The sequence below is a fragment of the Bactrocera dorsalis genome, chromosome 4 (assembly GCF_023373825.1).
Source record: "Bactrocera dorsalis isolate Fly_Bdor chromosome 4, ASM2337382v1, whole genome shotgun sequence".
Classification (NCBI taxonomy): domain Eukaryota; kingdom Metazoa; phylum Arthropoda; class Insecta; order Diptera; family Tephritidae; genus Bactrocera; species Bactrocera dorsalis.
The window spans coordinates 55,255,846-55,281,110 of NC_064306.1; the positions used below are offsets into that span (position 1 = coordinate 55,255,846).

Here is a 25,265-nt window from a genome sequence, read left to right on the forward strand (position 1 = left end):
TCTAGGTAGAAATATTGCGCTTACTTGGGTCTTCAGTGAAATTTAGGAATGGAATCTTCTAAATTTCATCTCTTTGAACAAGTTCTTACTTTTTCGAAAAGAGTGTGTCTGTATGGCTATGATAACACGACAGAATGTAAACCATCCATAACGAAATTATGTCCAGGACCTCAATTTACTCTCAGGACATTCCTATAATTTTGAACAAATTTACTTACAACTACGAAAATTCAACATGCAATTTCAAAACACCTGCTTTCCTCTAAACACGAAAGTTATGAAGGCGTGGCCACCCAGTCTATTAGACTCTACACGCACACACCTGCACATTTGCACTCATGTAATTAATTGCACTCACGTGAATACGCCGGCTACCTGCTGTCAGAGATCACACACGTATTGGCGTAATAGTGGCTGCTTTTATTGCTTTTGTTGTTGGCCTGCAGCACGTCTGCACTACTGCTTGCTCGCCGGCGTCTCGCATTTCACTTACTGCCATTCCGGTTGTGCCACCGTTTCGGTTATTACACGTGCAACTGGCGAAAAGGCACGTACAACACGTGTAATTAATTCCTCTTTGCCGTCATTTGCGCATTCGCCGCCTGTCGCTGTGTTTGTCACCCTCTTGTGAGTAATTAAGACGGCGTAAAATTATGGAAGTGTTTTCCGTATTTCAATTTTTTTTATATTTTTTTGAAACATAAAAAAACAGTAGTAGTAGTACTAATAACTACAGAAGCATTGTTATCGCAAAGTTCCGTGGGATATGATTGATAGCACCCAAGGGTAAATTTGACTGCAGTTGAAGTGCTGGAAAATTTACAAAGTAAATATAAACTTCGTTATATTCATGTTTAAAGAGTGATTTGCTTTTGTTGACTCACGTATGAGTGTTTTTTTTATTATTATTTTTAAACAGCCTGTGAAAGCATTACTTGTTTAGGGCTTTGTTTTAAATTTCGGCACAGGAATAGAGAGTTCAAAAACTTTTCTGATTTCACAATGTTCTGAGACAAGGCTTAGATTGCTGCATACATTTTTTCAGAACTTTGAAGTTTTTTCTTCTTTGAGTGAGGTTTTCTGTTGATTCTTATCATTCTTATTGATTTCGCATTGCTTGCGAGTTTCAACAAGCTTTATACACCCGCCCTAGAAGGAAAATGTTACTCCATTCAGTTACTACTGACATTCCATACTAAACCTCTTCTCTTCTTTTTTTGATCTCGCACATTTCTTAGCGATCGCTTGCTGCCGAGGATGAAACTTTTTGGCATTTGACATTTGACATGTTTGGTTATACTGACTAAAATATTCTCGATCTGTAGGATATGTATAAAATTGTGTTTATCTAGTACTAGATGTTTGTTATTTATTCTATGTGTTTGGATTCAAGAACATTAGTTTCTAATTGATACGTTTTCAAAACAATTTCCGCACCATTTGGATCGAATTTTATGATGTTCTTGCAATATCTACGCCACACGAATATGGCTACCCGGATCCAGTGAAACGCCGACGTAGAAGCTCCAATCTTGTCAGAACACTGCAATCCGGACTGCGACAATATGCCTCTTGATATCTCCTATCGAACAACTGAATTGTGAGTCCCGTATGCTCCCAATTAAGGAGTACGAGTATAATGAGCCTCTTACCAAACAGTCCCTGCTGCGGTGCTTTCGCAGAAATCGTCCCTACAGTCACCTGCTTGGAGCATCAAGAGATCATTCCTCATTTATTCCATTGAAGTTAAGCATCTGCTATGGTGACTGTGGACTAAAAATATTATAATTGTTTCTTTGGCTGAAAAATCTGAATATTTTCTTCAAAATACAATCAAGGGTATGGATCTGTAATATGCCGTATAACCTATAGATTTTAGACCAAATTTTGTCTATTAAATTAAGGCATTTCAACAGCATTGTCTACATGCAGGCGCTTTTGGAAATATTTTATCGAAGTAAGCCATCTGAAAAAGTGTAGGTATACAGGGAATTCCCAATTTTTTCCTTTACAGTTATAATCAGAAACTGTAACTGAAAACTTATCACTGGTGTGATAACGCTGAAACTAACTATAAATCGAAATGGTTGAATGGCAGAAAATTAATTCTGTAAAATTTATTTTTTATGGCAAACCTTTCAGAGCACTCTCGATAAGAATTTTTGTAGAGAATCAAACAAAACTAAAATTAACTTATGAAAAGCTGTGGCAACCGCCGCCAGGATAAGTTGCGCAAGTCGCTCAACTCAAATGCTTGAACGATTTTCATTAACCCTTAGGTATTTTGTGCATTTTCCGCCCAGAGCATTCGCGAAGAAGCTTCACTGCAAGTGCGTAACTGTTTTTTTTTGCTCACAACTACACGCATAGTCTACATAGATTGTCTACAACAAAAAGCAATAAAAAAGCAAAGTGTGAAATGCAAATGCGCGCCATGCAGCGCCGCCAGCTGTAAATGCACGCCGCGCCGCAGCGCCACCGCACCGCGACGTGCAGCGCGTACAAAGTGTTTTACTGATTAAACATTGCATACAACAATAGCAACGCGCAACGCTACTAAAAGCAGTTAACGGCGAACACCAAGTGCAGTGCGCGGCAGTTAGCGGCGGCGAAGCAGCGGGAAGGGCGTCATAATATTACAGCATAAAATTTATGAATATTTTATCTAATTCCTAACACTTTGATATGTAAAATAGTTGTAGTTGGTGTTGCAAGCAAAAGGAACAGCAGTCGTCAACTATCGCTGGTGGAAGCAGCCAGGAGGTGTGTTGTGAAGGAGCGGCAAGTGCATAACGCGCAATGGAGCGTGGGAGCGCTTGGTGGTAAGGCAAGTTGTTGCGACAAGGCAGTGTAGGAGTTGCCGCTCGAACAGTGGGTGGGCCAGCAACACACGCACGCACACACACATTCATGTGTAGTAGCACTCAAATGGACTTTGTCTATGAAGTTTTAATTGCAGGCCAGACAAGCCAAGAGCGCTTTCGAGGCTTTGCCGCAAAACGAACGCGGCCTCATGCAAGCAAAAACAAGTATTTGTGAGTGTGTGTGGCTATGTGTGTGAGTGCGTGCATTTACATATAATTTTTTCACTTTGCTCGCCATTCAAATGTCATTTCGTCATGCCATTGCTGTTATTATTAATTTCACCGCCCCACCTTCGTTATACGCAACCTCAACCTCTTTAATAAAGCATTGCTTATGTAATATATAATTTATTTGCATACACATACATACATATTTTACTTGCGTACAAAGATATATTTCGGTTGTAATTATTATTGCTCGCTGTAATTTGCCGACGAGTGCGTGCAATGCGTTAATGTGCCGCGTCACTCGCTGGTTGTGCACGGCGTACGTGAATTTGTGGCAACAAGTGCATACATGTATGCAAACATGGATACATATACATATGCACACAAGCATACATATACATATGCATATACACCTTTACATATATGTAATTATGTGCTCATTGCACCGTGTGTGTGTGTCGGCATAACTGTCAGAACGTCAAACGATTGTCACGTAGCATGTAACAAATGCAATACAACTGACAACTGCAGTGATAATCGATGTATTGTATTAAATATACATAAATAAGGTTGCATGAGCCTTCATGTATCTACAAGGTTATTTACTTAAGATTTTTAGATATAGGTATATATATTCGAAAATTCAAAATGAGCAGAGATTAAATGAATTATGTGATCTAAGTGTCGTTAAGCGATTGTGATGAAAGAACTGGGATCGGATGCCAATAATATAATTGATAGCTGTTTAAATCTATTTATATCAAACCAAAACCATCCCAACAACATCCTCCTACCCCAAAAACGGCGAAGTCGATCAGCCGCTACCCTCTCATAGATGCGGTCCAAGCGCTCATAAAAGACATCTTTGGTCACATTGGCCTTCTCTTCCGCCAGGACAAGGGAGCAAATCAGCGATATGTTGAAGAACTTCGCTTTGATGCGGATTGTGACTAGAAGTTCCTCCACCGGTGTAAAATCCTGTACTCGGCGACGGAGTGTCTCTCTCACAACGAACCCCACACCGCTCCTTGATATGGCCACTGTGGTAAATGCCACAAGGACCTATTGGTCTAAGTCCTTGTCCTGTCCATCGCAGTTTAACGTGGTGGATCCCAAACCCAGCCCATAACCCTGGGAAGGGGATACTTCACCTTCTTAGCTCGCCTTCGAACGAATGTTTTTTTGGTTACTGAGAGGATAAAACCGGAAGCCGTGAGCTGCTTGAACCATATGTAAGAGAATCGTTTTTGGTCACTTCCAAGTGAATTGCCTCAGAAAACTTTTTTTACTTGCATAAATTTTTACACAGGCTTCATCCTTTTAGCTTCAAAGCTTTGCATTAAAAAAAAAAAATAATCACAGAAAATCTGAATAGAACCCGCAAAACCAAACTTTATCTCCTTAAATCGAAAAGGTGCTTTAGCCGGGTCAGAATATTAATTAGCTCTGAGCAACTGGCTGTTGTTGCCGAGTTCTTACATCTCGTTTTCATTAGCTGATTTCTCGACTTGTAATACTTTCATTCTTGCTTTGTGAATACCGACATTGTTGTCAGTTTTCGGTAGAGCGGAAATAGTAACGTAGAGTTTCCGGAATAAGCGGCCAGTCATATATTCCTAATATACACTTGTTCTGCAGCTTAATACGACTCAAGACTTTTTTATACGGCTCCTTTAGAGGGGGCCACCAATTGCGAGCACGAGGAGTCCTTGGGATATCCTTTGTAGGTATGAGTCTCCGCTAGAGGTCTTCTAAGGCATTGCTAATTTGAGCAACGCTACCTGTCAGGAAATCCTACGAGATCTGGTTCGTGCACTTAATGATCCTGTAGCTCCTAAGTGTTTCCAAAGAGTCAAATACCGGCTGGGGACCCACCGAAGTGTCGAGAACTTAGCTTAACACTAGGCACGACAATCTGACGTCAACTTGTACACTTCTCTCCTGAATGGTGTTAGGTGAGGAGGATCGCTAAAGCATCTAGCAGTTGTTGTGATGTGTGGCTCGGTTCCCCCTACTTAAGTATTTTGGGCAGAGCTTCCATCATTTCGTTGTGGGAGCGGTTTCTTTTCTGATAGTTTATTTTAGCGGTTTCCGCGGGAGGTTCCGCTAGTTCCTATTCGGTAAGCTTTCGTATTCCTGCACAATCTGTTCTTGGCGCTTAATCTCCTCTACGTCAACTAAGGTACCAACGGCCCCATCCTTGACAATCTTTTCGAGTACAAACTAGAAGTAGAAGTCTCGTATCGGCTTTTACTCAACTGATTATGCGATTTCTTCCTCTTTCTGCGCATTATCTCTCCTTTGTCTGTAAGCTGCTTTAGAGGCTGCTTTAGAGGTAGACCGTTCCATATTTGAGTTTTGGGTAGTCTGATTGCCACCATCTGATTTCGCTACTGCCACTACTGACGTACTTTTTCTAATGTATAAGTAAGTACTCATAAATTACAGCAAGCCTCACCGCTTCGCCTTGAGTCGGTAGCAAAATTAATTGCTAAGCATTGTTGCAGCATGAAAAAGCGGCAGCACGCACGCGTGTAAACGTGATCTGCCGGTAAGGAGCACTGTGATTCCACAAAGAAATTTCAAATGAAGGACAAGCAGTGGGCTACTTAAGAATTTAGCTAAATTTTATTGCCTTCCTTCTTGTGCCATTTGTTCTAGTTTTCTTTTTGTTTTTCACATTTTTCTTTTTCCTCATAATTACGCACTAATTTGCTTTACTCATTACCGAGAGTCAAAATTGTAGGCAAGAAGTTTACGCCAAAATTAAAAGTAGGAGAAGAAAGCACATGAGAATGAGCCCCGCTTAGCCGCAGCTCAACTTCGGCTCGCATTTGCCAAGCCCAACGGAAGCAGCCGGCATTGACATACTACAACAAAGTAGCCATGAAAAATTTACTTCGGTTTTTTTTTTTGTTTTTTTTTTTTCTTAATTCTTATTTGGCTTTCTTACATTTTCGTTAAATGCTGGCAACAAAACAATTTTGCTCTACACTAAGCCCACCGCCCGCTCGTCCGCTCTGTCTCGTCTGCCTCGGCTTTAGGTTTAATGTGAGTTTCTTGGCTGAAAGTCGTTAGCCGTCCTTAGCACGGTAGCCAGTCGTCGTCGGCATGTCAAGTCTGTCAGCCGCTGCCTCCGCTTTCATTTGTCTCAGTTTCAGTGTCGGCGGCTTCTTGTTGGGTCATTAAAATTAAATTTAATAGTTGCCAGAATTGCTAAATGGTCAACGAAAACAGACGAATTATTTGCGTCGCTTAATGTACGCACTTTTTTGTTTTTCCTTTTTTCACTGATCTTCTTCCTCTTTGGAGTGGCTACTTACAAATGTGTGTAATTATATGAAGAAGCCGGTCTGTCGAAGCACAAATTTACTGAGAAACGATTTTTCAGTCTTGGAAATCTTTGGCGTGATTATTTTTTTCGGTAATTAGCAGAAATGTCTGTGGCAATTACTGTTCTCGGTTATTTAAAAAATATTAAGACTAATTACGGATTAAAATAATTATATGTAATTAATTTTGACTTTGAAGGCAGTCAATTTTTGTTCAATTTGTAAGCAAAATATGTCAAAATTCAGAACGTCAAAGCTGCCTGTTTTTTGGGTGGTTTGTAGAGGAAATTTGCTTGCAAACAGTCACAAGAATTGTAATGGTTGAAAATTTCAACCAAAGAAAGTATAAAGGTCGCAAGGCAGGCAGATGATTTTGTATGCTCGAAAATCGACATTTCACACAGCAACAAAGTCATCGCTATTTCTCAATAGTTAGAGTTATTCCAAGCAAATTTCAAGAATCATAATGTCACGACATCATAATCTCGATAAAATAGTCACCAGGGACAGTCGATTTTTACAAGCTTTTTTTGAGACGCATATTTCACCAGAAAAATCGTTCGCCACAGACAGAAAGAATTATAAAGTTGATGTATATGAATCTCTTAACCAACCTCCTTTAGCTCCTAGCGAGTCGATACCCAAGCGTGAGACTTTGCATTGTCATAATATAACAGAATACCCCTCCTGTTTTCCAAAGCAGATCACTTTTGACCAACTGCTCCTTTCAGAAGCTCCAATTATAGACAGTACATGTCCGAATTCAGAGTTTTAACGTAAAGAAACAGCCAAATAGTTGAGAATTTTTTGCCAATTTAACCAAACATACAGCAAAACTTTCCTGACCTCAAATCCTGGCTTGGCCACCGTTTGGGTCGGCCCACTGCGAGTCGACCACGACCGTTTCCGCTTAACGTAGTCGAAGGTGACCCAGTTGTCATCACCAGTAACCATCTGCTTCAGAAATGGATAGATGGATGTTGCGATCTAAAAGCGCTTCATATAAGAAAACATGATCAATGAGGTTTTTTGCGTTACCATGTGTGACATCCATAAATCCAGCTTCTGTACTGCAAGCAAAAGCTTCTTGACTGGATGTAAAAGCTTACATATAGAATATAATTTGCTAGATACAAAAGCCATATTTAAATGGTTTCTAATGTCTTTTATGCAATGTTTGGCTGCTAGGCTATTGAAACAATGCTCACATGACGACGATTTCTATTATATTTTCGATATTTCCGTCAATTGACCTTCCGAAGCGAAGTCTAAGAACCGCTCGAAGTAATGAAAATATTGCTGACGTTCTGGCAAGTGTTGCTGTAGACCGCAATTTGTTAATTAAAAGACGTTCTAAAGAACTGGGACTGTGAACCTTTACTGTCAATGGAGAGCGGTTTGGAACGATAATAACCAACTTTTTATGGCCACAATTGGAAGAAGTTGATCTTGACAACATCTGGTTCCAACAAGACGGAACTACGTATCACAAAGCCCTTGCAACAACCGAATTATTCCGAGAAAAAGTTCGAAAATTCGATTATTTCAAGAAATTATGACATTGAATGGCCTCCAAGAAGTTGTGATTTAACACCATTAGACTACTTCTTGTGAGGTTATTTGAAGTGATGTGTCTTTACCAATAAACCAGGCTCTCTTCAAGCTTTAGCAGTTAATATTGAACATGATATTCTTGGCATGCGATTAGATTTTGTGGAAAAATAACTCGAAATTTGAGTTTATCAAATTCTTTCCTGCAGAAGGTATCGTGGAGACAATTTGAATGTTGATATTGTATATTCAGAAGAATCGATAGTGCTTCGCGTTAAATGTAAAACATTTTAATTTCCTTAGCAGTTAAGGTGTTTTTTTCGAAGAGCCATCAAATCACTCTTATTGAAAAACCCTGTATTTTTAAAGCACTCGTTCACTACTAAGGTAAGGGCACTGGAAGTGTTTTGAAGTTAAATTTCCGCGATTTTCAACCTTCGATTCAAAACCTTCCATAGTCATTTGTCAAAGTATACCGAACCATATAAAAACATATTTAGTTTTTGACAATTGTTTTGACAGCTGTCAATCTAGGGGATGCTATACCGGTAAATTTATTAAAATCTGCCAAAGCATTTAAAATTGCTTATTGAATATTCAACGTTTTCATAACTTTTTACTTACATATAGAATATAATTTGCATCAACCAGGAAATATGCTGATAATAATCCATCACTTTAAAATTAACATAAATTGTAATTTCTAATTAATCTAACACTTGCTTACACAGTTCAGTGAGCTGATTAAGCAATCAAAATGCAAAGTTATTTACATAGCTGTCTGTGTTTAAAGTCCACATATTTAACTTCTGTAAATTAATTACTCACATGTATATATGTATACATATGTATATAAATTTAAATGTTGAAATGTATACATATACATACATATATGTATATTTGTGTGTACTAGTACTTATAGCTAAGCTTATCGGCCACTCAGCCAGACAGCGCTCAAACAGATTTGGAAAACACGAAACCAATCAATAACCTAAAACCTGGCAGCGACTGTTAATAAATAAATAAATATTTGCGCAATTAAATTGACACCAAAAAAATTGAAATAAATCGAAATAAATGCACGCGGAATTGACTAAATTGTTGGCATTAGCCGGGAAGTTCATTTGTTGTGATTTAAATGTGTGAAGTTGAGTGTTTTGTTTGGGGAAATTGACTTAGCAAGAAATATAGCGGACAATGGCATGAATATATTTTCCGAAAAGTAAAAAATATTATATGCTGGTGGCTAAAAAAATTAACTTGCCACAAAAACAAGGTGTCTAAAGTTAACGCGTAAATATTTTTCTGCGAAAGCGCAAATTGTTGATAAACTGCAATTCTTATTAAAAAATCAAATACTCAAACTGGCAAACTGATTGTAATTGATAAATTGAAATTATAGATCTACAACAGTTAGCAAATGTATTTACAGGGTGGTTCACAGATTGGTTTTTTGGTTCAAGAATTAAAAAAAAATGTTTATTGTAGTCTAAAACATTTGAATCTAGTAGCTATATTGGATGTGTTTGAAATAAAGCGTCCTATTATCTCACTTTTGGTGCTTGTTTCTGGGTATTACTAACGACTGACTTTCTAAGGGACATACCTAGTGGGATAGGGGGTAAAACACGAGTTTTGGGAATGTAAAACGAATACTGTCTACATTTTTCCCATATTTTAAAAGTATATTTATAACCACATATCCAATACCCCCTGTGAATTGTTAGAAAAAAAGTTACTTTCACATTTTTTAGACCAAATTTTACAAATCTCCGACAACGCTAAAAACCAGGTTCTCCACTACTGCAGTGATTCCGACCTTCTTCGTGGATGAAATCTGAAAAAAACTGCTAGAAAATATTGTCCGTACATGAGTTACAATATTCGACAACAGCCTACCCTACGGTGCTTAAAAGCACATAGATCGGAACATTGCTTTGATCAGCGCCCCAAATAAAACAAGACTTTTTCAAGTATTTTTTGGTTTTAATTGTTCATGTGAAAGATACAGCTTGGTCGGGCTCAACGCTGATCGTGCTGTGGATTCGGCACACGGCCGCAGTGCGACTCCACACTGAATTGAATTTTCAATTCTACCTGCCAGAGCCACAACTAACCTCCCCAAATAGCCAAACCCAATGAGCAGATTGAACCGAGTGCTAGCTCCAAGTGCTATCTGCTCCCCTTAGTACTAGATTTAAATCTCCGCTCAGAACTTGCAGCTTTTGCTACTACCAGTTGAGCCCTCATCAAACTCATTGACTCGTACAGCTCATCGTTCCATCGACCGTGATATTCGTCGTTGCCAATGCGCAAAGGGACATAAATCTTCACCGACACCTTTCTCTCGAAAACTCGTAACGCCGACTCTTAGAACTTGGTCTTTATTCCTCGAGAGAGAACTTAAAGAAAACTTAGTATTTTCCAAAACTATGGCATACGATATATTATTGAAACCATGAATGATGAAAGACCTTGCCTTCACTTTCTGATCCCAAAAATGTTCTTTTGTAGCTTCTCTAGTATGCCACTCAGTACTTCAAACCCCAACCAAATGTAGTAAATGGAAACATGTTAGTTTCACTCGCAGTAGAGCTGTAAATATTTCCTAATATAATCGAGAAAGTGTGATAGTATTGGAAACAGTATTCTCCAAGAATTAGAAAACCAGTGATTAAAACTTCAAAATCTGAACGAAATTGTCACTCTCAGGGACCCATAGGACTGCTGAATCAACTAGAATAGTTTCTATTATCAAAAACGGCAGTTTTCTTTCAACATAGTCGTTCAACATTCGTAGTACTATAGTTTGGGGCGAACAGGTACTCTCAAAAACATTTATTACTGGTGTGAACACCTCGAACACCCTGTATATGCATATATAAGACAACATTAAAATTAAAAAAATATATATTTATGAGATTAGTGAGTCACATTTGTGCTTAACGTGAGATTTAACTAAATTATCTCAGACACACACTGGCATTCCATTGAATGCGAGAAACAACCGTTATAACGAGAAGCAATAAAAGCTAAAAACAGAACATTGAGAATGCACATGTCGATAATTCAAAGCCTGGAACGCATAAAAACACATTAATTTATTGCACAAATATGAATATAATAAATGAAAGCGAACGCGTGCCGAAGTCACATTGATCAAAACAGCTGGAGCAGATGAGCCAAAGCCATAATAACAGCTGAGTGCATGTGTGTGCCGTGTGCCAGTAATGCAATCACTGGATACGAATAGAACGGCAGACATGTGATAAATAATAATATGTTTATGGAGGCACGCTGTACCTTGAGCCAGCGCAGAGGGTAGAGATGGTAGGGACGTGAGTCCATAGTGAGTGCGCAGATCATCTGCGTGTAAGGTGAGCCAAAGCGCCAAATGTGTGTATATGTGAGAGGTGGAGGGCACAAGGAGGCTGCGTCGAGACAGTTGTCGCAAAGTTAACGATGCTGCTGACAGGCTCCAGTTTGTCGGCTGTTAGTCATGCTTAGATTCTATAACAGATAATCAAACACACACACACCCGCATACAATTACACATGTGTGCTTTTCTATCATATGAAACTATACATTAACATATTTGTACATATAAATTTATGCGTTTATTTATTTGTTTGTTTGCGTGTGGCATGAGTGTGTGTGTGTGTCCCGCATAAAATTACAAAGCTCTTGCTTGTCTGCTGGCTCGCTTGCCTGTCGTCGCACACTATTTTTTTAATATGCGCCATGTCAACTAGTATACGTTTCAAATTACTCGCTCACATACATACATACACACACACATTATTTTGCATAATTATGCACATACCCATACACACATGTGCACGTGTGTGTGTGTGACGTTGTGTAGTTGCGTCTAGCGCCTGTTGCCAGTCCGTTTGTCTGCCTGTCGCATATCGCCCACACTTGATTGCCACCAACAACGAACGCTTCATTTGTTTCGATGCCAAGCTTTGATATCTCACTTGCTGCCTTGACGTTGGCGGTACAGTGGTGTGCAATACTATTTTCACTGTGGTAAATTAAAATATGTATATTTTTTGGAAAATTATGTCGGTTTATAATACTATGTTTAATCAGACCTTGCTGTTTAATTTTTCCATATTGACTTGTTGATCTGAACTTCATTAGAGAAGATGATTTTCCTAAAAAAATCGTTATAATTTTCAAGTTGTTCCAAGGCGACGTTTACGATGTACCATGGCTTCAAATCCTGAGTGAGAATAATTGTAAATGGTTGCAAGCTCAATTCCCTTCTCAAAATCCGCCAAGTTGTCGTTTGAGACGGTCCCAAAGCTAGAAAACGTTTTGGAATCGCCAAATTGCCTTCTTCGGGAACACTTGCTGAACGGCGGCAATATTTTGATTACTTCGAGTGGTTCTTTGTTTTATTGGTATGACCGAAATTTTCAACAATTCGAAGAATAGCGAGAAAATCGCAAAAGAGCACGAAAAATTGCAATCGGAGAACGATTATACGATTATTTTGATACTTAAGTTGAATGATTTGTAAACTTTGTCTATATCCTTCCATTATAAAATTGTAAACTTTTCTGAATACAATAAAAAAATGCAGATCGTGACATATTCAAAGTGTCCAAAACGACACTTAGGGATCATTTCATCCCTATTGGAAAACCTGTTACTAGCGACTGTGCAATCGCAGGGGTCAATCTGGCCCTGGATAAATCGAAAAAGGTCTAACGAGCTCTACGCTCTCAGAAATGTTTACCTTTCAATAGTTGTAACTTTTCTGGTCACTGCTCGATCGGGTTTCATGCGGTAGGATTGAAAATCCGGAACCAGATGCCAGTTGAATAAGCTGATCTAGTCATTTCAACTCTTCCTTCTTGAAAGTTCCGAAATAGCCAGATAAAGGCTAGTATCTCATTCTTTTAGATGTCCAAGTGAAATAGCGAATATAGAAATAAGGTACTTAAAAGGATTTGTGATAGGTTCAAACCGCCTTCACTATAGTAAATAGCCAATTACGGAAGTTTATAGATATTTGGCTTCACAAAGGACTGTATTTACGAGTTTTAGTATATCTCCTCCACCATCTTTAAGCGATCAGCCATCTAACCTTTAGAGTATATACATAAATATATACAACCTACAAGCAAGCCATTTTCAATTATTGGATATGATGTTAAACCTATTCACCATAAATGTATTTCCTTTACAAAAAGTGTTTAATGAAATCGTCTTCTTACAAGACTAACAAAAATAATTCCTACCGAAGGGTAGTCAAAAAGTTGTATTTGATAAACTTTTCCAACCACGAGTTCTACTGAAAATACATGGGAGAAGCTGTAAGAACTATAACGTTTACGTCATTTGACTCAGAATACCAATATTGATCCGACTAGAAAGCATCTCACAAAGCTTTATTTGAATTTCCAAAAAAAGGAATTGCCAATATATATAGCAGACAGCATATAAGGTGGCCCTACAACCCCTACTCACAATGAACGTTGTCCATACCGATTTTCAAGCCATTCATGATCTAAAAAACCTCCAGTTAATTACCTTAAACAGTACCTACTAACGCCCATAGTATTTAGCTCGCATTAAACACCACTTCCTAAGTCTGTCTGGCCTACATTGTAATTCAATATCAGTGCTCTTTAAACTTAACATAAACCCGAGCTTGTTATGATTATGTAAGAGTTGTTTAGAATTTTTTGAAGACATGATTTGAATTTTGTTTCAACATCAATATACCTACAAATGTGACCAAATCTTCCATGATCCTCATGCAAAATTCTAGATTACATTGAAAACTTTTCACGTTAGACTTAACTCGTTGTCGTTTAAGGAAAGTCTCAAAAAGATTTTTTGTGGAATTATTCTTGAAAAGCAATTTCTTTTATAAATAAATAAAGAGCACGTACTTTTACAGAATTAAATACACTTTAAAAACTGACGACTCAACTCAACGAGGATATCCGAAACAAAGGTTTCTGGTGGCGAGTAAAATTTTTCTGTTTAATATTATCTCAATTCCAGAAAACCAATAAACAATTTTTATTGCTTTAGATGAAAACAGGGAATTGTGAAGTTTTAGTCAAAATATCGATTTTGGACTAAATGAATTACCAGAAAAATACATTTTTTTGTCAAAATTTCCACCTTAGAGTGGCTTAAAAAATCTAAATTTTTATCGAAAATCGGATTCTTTTTACTTTGTTGAATAACCGACAAATATAGGTACAAATTTAAGAAGGTCGTGTGAAAAAGTCGGGTTGTAAAAATCCGAATCAGTTATCCGAAATCGGGAGAAATTTTCTTCACTGACACGAAAAATAGCGTTTCGAAAACATTGCGTTTAAAGTTTTGGGAAGCGATTAAGCAAAATTAAAAAAAAAACTACCCTTACGTTCACATCTCCGGTTAGATTTGCCGAATAGACTTCAAATTTTTGGAGAATATTTTCAAATTTATGTATATGCAAAAAAAAATGGTTTTGAATTTCAGAACTGAATATAACCCCTTAATCTGTATACGAAATAACAAAGTTTTTTATGTGTGGATCATAAAAAAAAGTAAGAGAAAATTGTTAAATATCTTGCGGAAAACCTAGTATTCGAAATGTGAATAGCTTCTTTTTTATGTTAAAGCTATTTATGATAACTATAATTTCTTTGAACATAACCACTGCTCTGGAGAGGGTACAATATACACCGTCTTATATATTTTCCGCCATTAAACTGTTCAGTATGCAATGTAACATATCTCATTACGAGCGCCAGTCCTTAAGCTGTCTACCTTGTTCGGATATGTACATATACTCATATCTATGTATATATATTCATATATTTACATATCTTTATTATTATTATTAGAACCACAAGTTGAACTTTAATTTCTTGAAGATTTTCTTCTCTAAGTGAGCCACGCTTCGCATGTACATACATACATATGTATTACATAAATATGTATATAGACAAAAATATTTACTTATGGCCGTTATAAAATCACAGAGTGTAGAAGTTCAAGTGACAGGCTGGCGGGTGGCAAATGAAATCTGAGATGAGCAGGCAACAAGACTACAGAGTTACATGCTACATGCATTAGAAGTAGAGACAAGGGAAAGGAGCATAAAGCCATTAGTTTACCATGGAGCAGGTATTACTCGCTGTTCTTGTTGTTTGTGTTGTTGCTAATGTTGCTGTTTTCTTGCATCTTTTCTCAATATTTTTCTACATCTTTATGTTTTTTCTTGCTATTGTTTTCCATTTTTGTCTTGTTTGTGTTGTTTTTGCCTTTTTAATGAGGCGCCCTTGCACACGAGCGTAAAAGTGTGGAGGAGAAAATTTTCGAAAACAAATAAATGCAATGAAGTGTAATAAATGAATAAATAAATAAAGAAATGGTTAGGAAAAAATCTCGACAACACACTTTTTGTTAATGTTGTTGTTGTTGTTGTTATTCAATTCACAAAGTGGCTGTGGGAAGTGGCATGCGAAGCGATAGCAAACAAATCGCTTTATTAACTGCAACAGCGCTTTTAATTTTGATTAAGAGAATACACGAATGTAAGAGCAAAGCAAACAGCGTGGAAGGGGGAGGCGAGAGGGGCTGTAGTACAGGCAATTGATTTTTCACAATATGTTTACCGTTTTGTTTTTTCTTTTTTTTCACTTATTGCAGCCACTACTTTATGCTTGCTGTTGTTGTAGTTTTAATATTGACTTTTTTGTTGTTGTTGCTTTGTTTGCTTCTCGTTGCTCAACCGATCACTTTCTATTGTTTTCGTGCGTATTTATTATTGATATTTTCATTTTGAAGCATTCAACCAACAAATGGACAATAAACAGCGCAACAACAATAGCGGCAACTACAACAAAAACAACAAAACATACAAATAAAATTGTAATTTTGTTTTGTTGTGTAAAATCTGGGGCGTCTCGCAGCAGCCCCGCAGCGCTCGGCGACTTCGCATTAATTTGTTTCGGTTTTTCTCTACTTTTTTCATCATTCTTTTTATTATTTTATTTATTTTTTGTTTTCTTTTTCTTCTAATCGGCTCACAATGAAATCTCTGATTTAAATTGACATCTCTATTATTTTTTCCACGCCTCATGTAAATGCTGTTTAAGGAAATCATAAATTTTAAGTTTTACAACAACGCGTCGCATTTAAATTGACCGCATTTGCATGCCACAAATTTAAAAGTTTAACACAACAACAACAACAATAAGAAAAATGTGTATATACGAAATAAAATAAAATAAGATCTCGGTCTAATTTCGTCTAGCGTGGCGTTAAATGACGATAAGCAGCTTATCAGCTGACTCACAGGCCGGCCGAAAAAGGTATAAGTCCACAAAACGGTACCCACGCTCCAAAAACGATGCTGGGTGCCCTGAACTGCCACACAAATGTACGTACATGTGTATGTGTGCTTATATTTTAATGTCTTATAATACGAGTTGATGCTGATTAACATGCCCTGTAGGAAAAAAATATGTATGTAAAAGGTAGATTTTGTTGTTATAAAAAAAAATTTTATTTGAAAAAATGTTTATAAAAAATTTATATGCAAATTTTTATTCTCACATTTTTTATGCTTCTCTTTTGGTGTGAACAAGAAGAACTGAATTTTTTATGTAGGAAATTGCTTCACAGATATTCCTACTTCAGAGGGTTTCAAAAATCTACTGATGAAACAAAATTTTTCTATTTTAAATACCTGCAACCTAAAGGTCACATATTGGGTAGTCGAAAAAGTCTTTTCGTATTTATTATCAAAAAAAAAAGTTTAAATAATGAAATTATTTTTTTTTTTTATATTTATAATGAACTTTATTGAACCGAAAATGTACCATTTCGGTCAACCACTTTTCACCATTTTTCCATCAGAGACATTATTTCGTCACTGTAAAACTTTTCTGGCTGCTCGGCGAAAAACTGCGATAAGTAATTTTCACAGGCTTCTCTTGAAGCCAACTTTACTCCATTGAGAGAGTTCTGCATTGACCGAAACAAATGGTAGTCCGATGGTGCAAGGTCAGGGCTATACGGTGGATACATCAAAACATCCCAGCCAAGCTCTGCCAGTTTTTTCGGAGTCATAAAAGATGTGTGTGGTCTAGCGTTGTCCAGATGTTCTGGCCGTTTTTTTCAATTGCGGCGTTAATCCTGGCTTTGCGACCATTTGTTGAGCTTCACCACACTTATACCATGATCTTTTTCGCACATTATTGTCGTATTTGATCCACGGTTCGTCTCCTGTTACCATACGCTTTAGAAATGCTTCGATTTCATTTCGTTTCAGCAAAGAATCGCAGATGTTAAATCGGTCCATTAAATTTTTCACACACAATTCATGTTGTACCCAAACATCGAGCTTCTTTTTGTAGCCAGCCTTTTTTTAAATGGTTTAAGACCATTTGATGATGAATGTTAAGTTACTTAGCGATGTTATGGCTGCATATCTGACGGTCCTAGTCAATATAATTTCATCGACTTTTTCAAGCGAGGTGCACCCTTATAAATATTTATTTTTAATTTCCAAAAATTCCTTTTGTTTATGGGTTTGAGATATAAAATCTGTAAAATTCACATACATACTTATATAGTAATATCGAATATGTAATAAGAATGTTAAAAAATTAGTTCCTTAATAAATCTCACACATTTTCCTACAGGGCTTGCATATAACTCACGCGCCATTAACTATGTCAGTGTGATATCAGTCATATGTGACCAGCGTCTAATCGATAGCGCTGCAAACGCGGGATTTATGAGCCGTATTCCGGCGAATCTTGTTTTAATTCATTTATGAGCTATAAAAATGCAAAGGCGATTTGGCGCATAGTAAATTACTTTTTCTCGTATTTTGATTTCCTTTTTGTGTTATTTTGTCGTTTGCAGTGAAGCGGCAGTCAAGGCAGAACCCTGACTTAGTCACTTGATTGTCAATAATCGCTGAGTTTTGCATACAAAGTAGCGTTGGGAAGACCGGAATTGAGACATTGATGCTCTTAATCGTCACTATTAAAGCCAAAAGGGACAGGAAAATCGTTTTATGGCTTAATTTGTTGCCTTTTTTAAGTTGAAGCCAATTTCTTTTTGACTTTACTACTTCAAGATTTATGTTTTAGTCTTTAGCAAATATTTATTTAAGATTGTTTGTATATATGTATGTATTATTATACTCGGAACAGGTTCTGCAAAGTTTGCCATGAAGTTTGTGAAACCTAGCAGAAAATATTGGAGATCCCATTAGTATAAATTTTTATATATTTAATTAATCAGTGTAATGAGCTGATTCGACTTAGCCATGTTTGTCTTGCTGCCTGTATATACGCGAAATTGTTCCTCAGCCTTTGAGTTATCGACCTGAAATTTTGCATGCATCCTTTTCTCCTCAAGAAGCAGCTTATTTGTTAGAATCGTCGATATTTAACCACTGTATCACATAGCTGCCACACAAACTGAATGATCGGACCCAATTGTTTGTATGGAAAACTTTTTGATTTGACGAGATATCTTTCCAAATTTTGGGATGAATAATTGTCTAATGCAACGCTATAATATCCGTAGAAATTGTTCAGATCGGACCACTTTAGCGTATACCTGCCATACAAACTGAGCGATCCAACTCAATTCCTTGTATGGAAAACTTTTTTATTTGAAAAGATATATTCATGAAAGTCGGTACGGGTTATTGTTGTGGTTAATTCTATAATACCTTAAGAAATTTATTATATCAGATCGTTATAACACATAGCTGTCATACAAACTTAACGATCAAATTCGAGTGCTTGTATGGGAAACTTTGTTATTTAACGAGACAGCTTCTTGAATTTTGGCACAGAATATTGCTGAGTGCAGTTCTATAGTTTCTGAAGAAATTGTTCAGATCGGACAATCATAGCATATAGCTGTCATACAAATTGGTTGATCAAAATCAGTTGATCAAAGTTAACTTTTTAGCTTATTTTTCTTTCATACTTTCTTCCTCCAGAAAAAGCATAAAAAAATAACTATTTAGATTAAATAATGCAAAAAGTCACAAGTACAATGCGAAATGTCTCGTACTCAAAACAAATTAATAAAAATTACTTTTGCATGACAAGCTCACGACCTTTGCATACAGCCACTCAGACGCAGCGCTCAAGCAGGCACTGCATAAAAAGCACATCTTAAGTGCAAGCATGTACTATAGTTATAGATTTTAAAATATATCCAATATACATACATACATACATAAGTACGAAAGTAGCTGAGTGTAAGTGAAATACAATAAATGCGTAGCGCTGCGATAAATTGCCTTTAATGTCGAACGCGCTAGCAATTTTCCAAGAGTCAATTGGCACTAATTACTCAATGTCAATTTTCCCTGCTACTTACAATCACACACCAACACACAAATACAATTTTCACTTGCAACTTTGCTACTTGCCTGCTTTATATGCCGTTGGCGTTCAATGCGCACCGCGTCCACTTGAGCGCCAGCAGTTAACGGTACTACTCGTAGGCGCACTCATACTCGCACTCGTCTTCACTCTCGTACTAGGCACGCGCTGTTCGCCATTCTTACCGAGCGTTGCGCGCATTGTACTCCGCATTCTAAAGTTGATTTGCAATTTAACTTTTGTTGCGGCAATTCTCATTATTGCCATGGGCCGGCCAGCCCTGCCCCCAACCGCTTGGCTTTCGCTAGCGACTGGACAACATTTGCTTACGTTACTTGCTTATTGTCACATTGTCAGTTTAAAATGCAAATTCAACTGCTTAATCTCTCGTTTTTTCTTGCTGTTGTTGTTGTTACAGCTATTTTTTTAGTCCATTGTGGGGTCTCTGCTGTGCCTGGGTGTCACGCTCCCCATTGCAGCGCTTGGAAATTATTTTAAAATTCCAATGACTTTCCTCAATTGCCTTGAATTGAAGTTAATTTTGCTGCTGATGTGAAGTTTGTGTTGTTTTTGTTGTAGCAGTGCTTTTTTCATTTGCTACTAGATGACTTTTGAATGGCTACTTTGATTAAGTTTAAATTGAAATCATTTGCCAAGTGAAATGGTGAAATGAAGAAAAATTGTTGAGGGAGTTTCACTACAAAAACAGCTGGAGTGGGAGGCTGGAGGAACACGACTATTTTAGAAGAATTTAAAGATAGAATTAAAGAAAAAAATAGTGAAACACATTAATAAAGAAGACTTACTAATGGTTTTTGATGACTATTGACATATTTTACTTAAATTAAACTTAAAAGTTCAGACTTGGTCTATCTAAGTAACTGCTTTTAGAAAAATCATACGAGTAAAGTTTGAGATTCTAATTTAATTTATATATTTTTTTGACTTAAAATTGTATTCCTGATTTTTCACCGTTGATACTTACTTACTATTTTTGTTAGTTAACCTGATAGTTCTGAAACATTTTTTTATGACATAGTACCACCATAGAAACTTAAACACTTTATAAGTTACGAAAAATTTGTTGCCTACAATTAGGCGCGTTTACAATAATTTTGTCATTTCTTCTAATGATAACTGAAAAAGAACAAGTATTTTAATAATTTGGGTTTGAAACGAAGTTATTCATCATCTGAACTCACACAACTTTTTAAGCACTTTATCCAATTTCATAGATTTCCTGAGTTCATTTTTTTTTTTAGAATAAGTGGATATATGGTAATGTATCAATTTCAGTTCATGAAGTCCTTCAACTCCTCCATAGTTTTCATTTCCAAATTTATCTTTGCTTATGGTAGACAACTTTCGGGTATAAAGAGGTATGACAAAAATGAATGCCTACAACTAGGCGCATTTACGATATTTTTTCACCTACTGCATGAGTTCTTGCTAAAAAATTACTTAAATAGGTAGAAATAATTAAGTTGGTTCTGGGTTTGAATCTAAATTTTTTTTAAACTCTGAGCATAGCAAACTTTTTGTGTACTTTATTTAGTTTAATAGATTTCTTAAGCTTTAAAAGCTTAATTCTTTCACATTCTTTTTAAACAAATTGGAAATATTTATTTATTAAGTCTTAGGTCTCTCGAATATTTCTTTTTATATATATCACTAACGTATAGTAGTGAACATTTTCTTATCGAGAGCTATGGCCATAATTGTGGCCTAAAATTAAGAGTGTTTATGATAATTTTATCGTCCATATTTATGACACTCGCGGACCAAAAATATTTCAAATATTTTAAAGCACAAAATATCGCCAGGTATCAAGTAAAACTTGACAAATCGGAACTATTCCATTCATTATCCTAGATATATATACATACATGACTATCCTAAAAGTAGGCAACATTTGTGTATATAATGCGATGGCAAAATTATTGCATACATTTGGGCGGTATCAAGTAAAACTTTACTTCATTTATTTTCTTGGACTTAATTTCTTTATATTCTCTTTAATGTCGTAAATTATTCTCCATCGTTTCCACAATTTGGATTTCTATATGTTAATAACCTTAAATTAGAGATCCTCGTGGATCAAAAGATATATGGGAAGCAGTTGCCTACAATTAGGCGTAACAAATGTAATTATCTCCTATTTTTATAGCGGCCACTAACCAGAAACTATTTAGAGTAGAACACCTGAAAATATAGCAAGTCTTTTCAATAGGTAAAAATAGAAAACTCGGTACTATGCCATTTGAAAGCAAATTATTTAGAAATCTGAGGTTATGACACCTCTTAGTATATCTTTTTTTTTCATTATTTAGTCTTTAAAATTAAAAAACAAAAAACAAATTATACTCACAAGTTAAACCTTCAGCCGCTTAAGAATTTATATTTACATATGTATGGACATCTCTATTTTTTTACTGAAAAATGCATAAATAAAATTTAATAATTTCAAATTATTTAATAATAAGTACAAATGCATATAATACATTACAGTTCTTCACTTAAAAATCCGTAAATTACTTAGTTGCATCACATACATTCTTTCTCTTTACGATTTTGCCTCCATTAAGTGATTTTCTCCAACTGGCGCCTACAAACTCCGCCGCCGTCTTTAATTACAGCGGTCGACCGTTATGACCTCATTTGTTATGGTCAAGCCATAAGAGCGTAAATTTTGCATTTTATATTCACATTTTATGTATGTATGTATACTCGTATATTATTATTGTTTTCGTGGCACTTCTCACTGGAACGCTAAATAATTGAGTGCCGTGCCGAGGGCTACGGTCGTTCACACCCACTTAATACAATCGACATATTTCAAAAGTTTTGTGGCCATACGCCAAGCTCCGGCCAAAAGAAGCTCCTTTGTTTTGTAATTGTTGTTGCAGAAGAAGAAATTGTATGCAAGTACATACATATGTATGTAAATACTTCAAGGGAAATAAAGCATTTTTAATAACATTCTGGCATACATGCCTTTGTTGTTGTTTATACATATATTTGTAGCAAACCAGAAGCAAATTAAAAATTATACTTATATACATACATATATTTCTATATATGTTTACATATACATCACCTTTATGTTAAAACGCAGTTAAGACCCTAACCTCAAAAACGCTTAACAGCAATGTTGATTGGAATTTGAGAAAAAAAATATGTTGAACTGCTTTATTATTGCTCACAAGTATGTATGTATGTATGTTGGCATGTGTCTTCAAATGAAAAATGCCTAAGTCATGCTTGAAGGCGGAACTAATTTCATGGTGAAAGGAAAACAAAGATTTACATACATACGAAATTACAAGTGCCCGAAATGTTTCATGTATCATATGATAATAACAAAGCATTCAAAATGCCGCAAAACCTACCTGCATACATACATACATATGTATGGGCAGTTTAATATTAAATTAATTATTTGGTTACTGGACTTGAGTAGTATGAAACGATGTTGAAAAAACTCACGTTGAAAAGCTTACCACGAATTAGAAGGGAAGTTCGAACATGTTTCGAAACTAATAATCAAAGTGGTTTATTATAGTCCTATTTTAGCTACCTGTCAAATTTCTATTCAGGCCTTCGAGCAAAACATCAGGCGTGTCGTTTGCCAGTTACCAGTTCTAAAGCTCGCACGAGTCATCGAAAATTGGACTCAACGGATGGAACATGCAAAAGGGTTCTTTCGAATGGTAAACATTCCGCATTAAATTTGAAGTTTATGTGTCTTTTCTTTAAAAAAGTAGCGAACCTTGCAATAGATAACCATTTACGAACTTAAGAGTATTCCACTTGCGTTGCTGGTTCTTTCGTCGTTTTAATGTTTTAAAAATGTTCTTTTATTTGGTGTTCACATTTTCTATTTATATTGCATTTATTTAAAAGCATATCCATTTCTCGCTTTGTCCCAGAAAAGCTTAATCTCTTGTAGCGTTGTCTAGGGTCGTTTCTCTTGACCACGTTTGGAGTTTTATTAATAAATAGTTTTTGAACGTCTGTTGAGACACAATTTACTGGAACCTTTTAAACCTCTTAAGTTGTTCAGAAACATAAAGTCTCTTGAAGAAAGTACAAACGTAACATTTGGGTAAACGGTCATTATTCGTCGACTATATTTTATAACTACTATTGTATCGTTTTTCAAGCAGAGGCTTCAATCAGTTAGCTACTCCAATTTGAGCTAACTCACTGTGTGCTCAAAGTGTGTTAAGGAGTGCCTGCCTATCGATAGCATTATCATACCGTGTTATCAGACTCGTAGTTGTGGTTGTTGTTGCAGCGGTAGAATTCTGCCGAGTTAATAGTCCTTGGCCGGGCATAAATTCGAGTCCGTTCCGGTCACGTAGGCGCGACTGTCGTGTCAATGGTCTTGTTTACTCGTCTGGTGCTGTAAGCATCAATTCGCTTGCTCGTTCTTGTTGTTGTTTTTGTTTTCAGACTCGTTTGGATGCTTGGTCAAACTATAATGCCGACCAGGTCACTAAAAAGATACGCTTTTTCCGATTACAACGGATTGGGAACGAGTTCGGTCTCCGTTTTCCGCCTGCGTTCTAGCAATGAACGTCAGGATTTCACGAGCACTTAGCAGGCGCTGGTAAACAACTATGTTATGTATGATTAGGAGATTCTTCTTACCTAGTGTAGAACGCAGGGGATTTACTGAACTACTTTCCCTCAGAAAACTTCTTGCCGCAACGGTGAGAGTTGTTACTGGTCATTGCCTTGTGGGCATGCGTGTGGTAAAATTAATGCAGTGAAAGTTGTATGAAGCATGATGAGGTTGAAAAATTCAAGCACTTTTTTCCTCTATTGTCCGGCTTTGGCAAGACTGCGGTTGAATCATATCGGCAGTCATATCTTCGGCGAATCTGACGAAATAGCGGTTAGATGATTTTGATATGAGCCGCCTTTATACACTTGTGACAGTCTCAAAGGACTTCATCGATTTTTGAGAGGCTTAGAAGTAGTTGGATATCATAAGGTTCGATGTTGTCAGCTGTTCAAATTGGATGCTATCCGTGATTTTGGATCGATCTTTTACTCAATCTTAAGATAAGTGTGGTCTCAAGTGCCTCAAACATTCATATTCATATAAGAGTCAGGTTAATCTAGAAATTTCAAAAATCGACATTTTTTAGCTTAAACGCTCTTGGGTTCAAAATATATTTAGGTCTTTTTATAGCTGCAGGCTGACGTAAGCTCTGAAAAAAATGTACTATAAAATGTAATTACATAATTATTTAACTAATTTCGTCTAGTTTCAAGTAATGTGGTTCTTTATTGTTGTTTTAAATTCCAAAATACGCCATTTATTTTCGATTTGCCTACAATTTTGCCCATTTCCGCCCACCAATCTCAGTTTGTTTTATCTACATATTTCTTATTGCCAATAGATGTCACAACGTCGCCAATCGCATTAGTCTTTGATATCACGTTAACCTTAAACATATTTCTTCTTTTTGATTGCAGATATTTTGAGTATTTCCTCAATACTCACACACACGTACGCTATTTGATCTCACAAGCGCTATTCGATTGTAACGGGAGTTGTTTTGCGCTGGCGGATCAAAGCAGCTGTTGCTCCAAGCGACACACAGACACCATCACACACACACTCATATATACATGAACGGCGCAATAAATGCACGCAAATGTGCAACATTATCCGCAAATATGTAAAAGCCAATGTCAACAGCGAAACAACTGCCACAGCAACAACACCTACAACAACAACAACCACCACCAACAGCCAGCAATAGCAACACAGAGCAAAGTATAAAAGCAGGAAATCACATTTTGAGGTAAGTACGCAATTTGAGTTGACATATGTACATATATACGCACATCATAAAACAACAACAACATACCGTAACAACAACGGTTAAACATATGCAAACTGCTTTCATGAACGGCGCACACACCCCCACACACATTTATGTGGATATTTTAC

General features: G+C 36.5%; 1 protein-coding gene across 3 annotated transcripts in view; it reads left to right on the forward strand.

Annotated features, from left to right (window-relative positions):
• LOC105228837 (uncharacterized) overlaps window positions 1–25,265 on the forward strand; it is a 265,432-nt gene that overhangs the window by 114,833 nt on the left and 125,334 nt on the right. For all 3 annotated transcript variants that reach the window (XM_049456453.1, XM_049456454.1, XM_049456455.1), the window contains one exon: window positions 24,785–25,116. The gene's annotated coding sequence lies outside the window, so the exon portion shown is untranslated. The remainder of the gene's footprint in view (window positions 1–24,784; window positions 25,117–25,265) is intronic.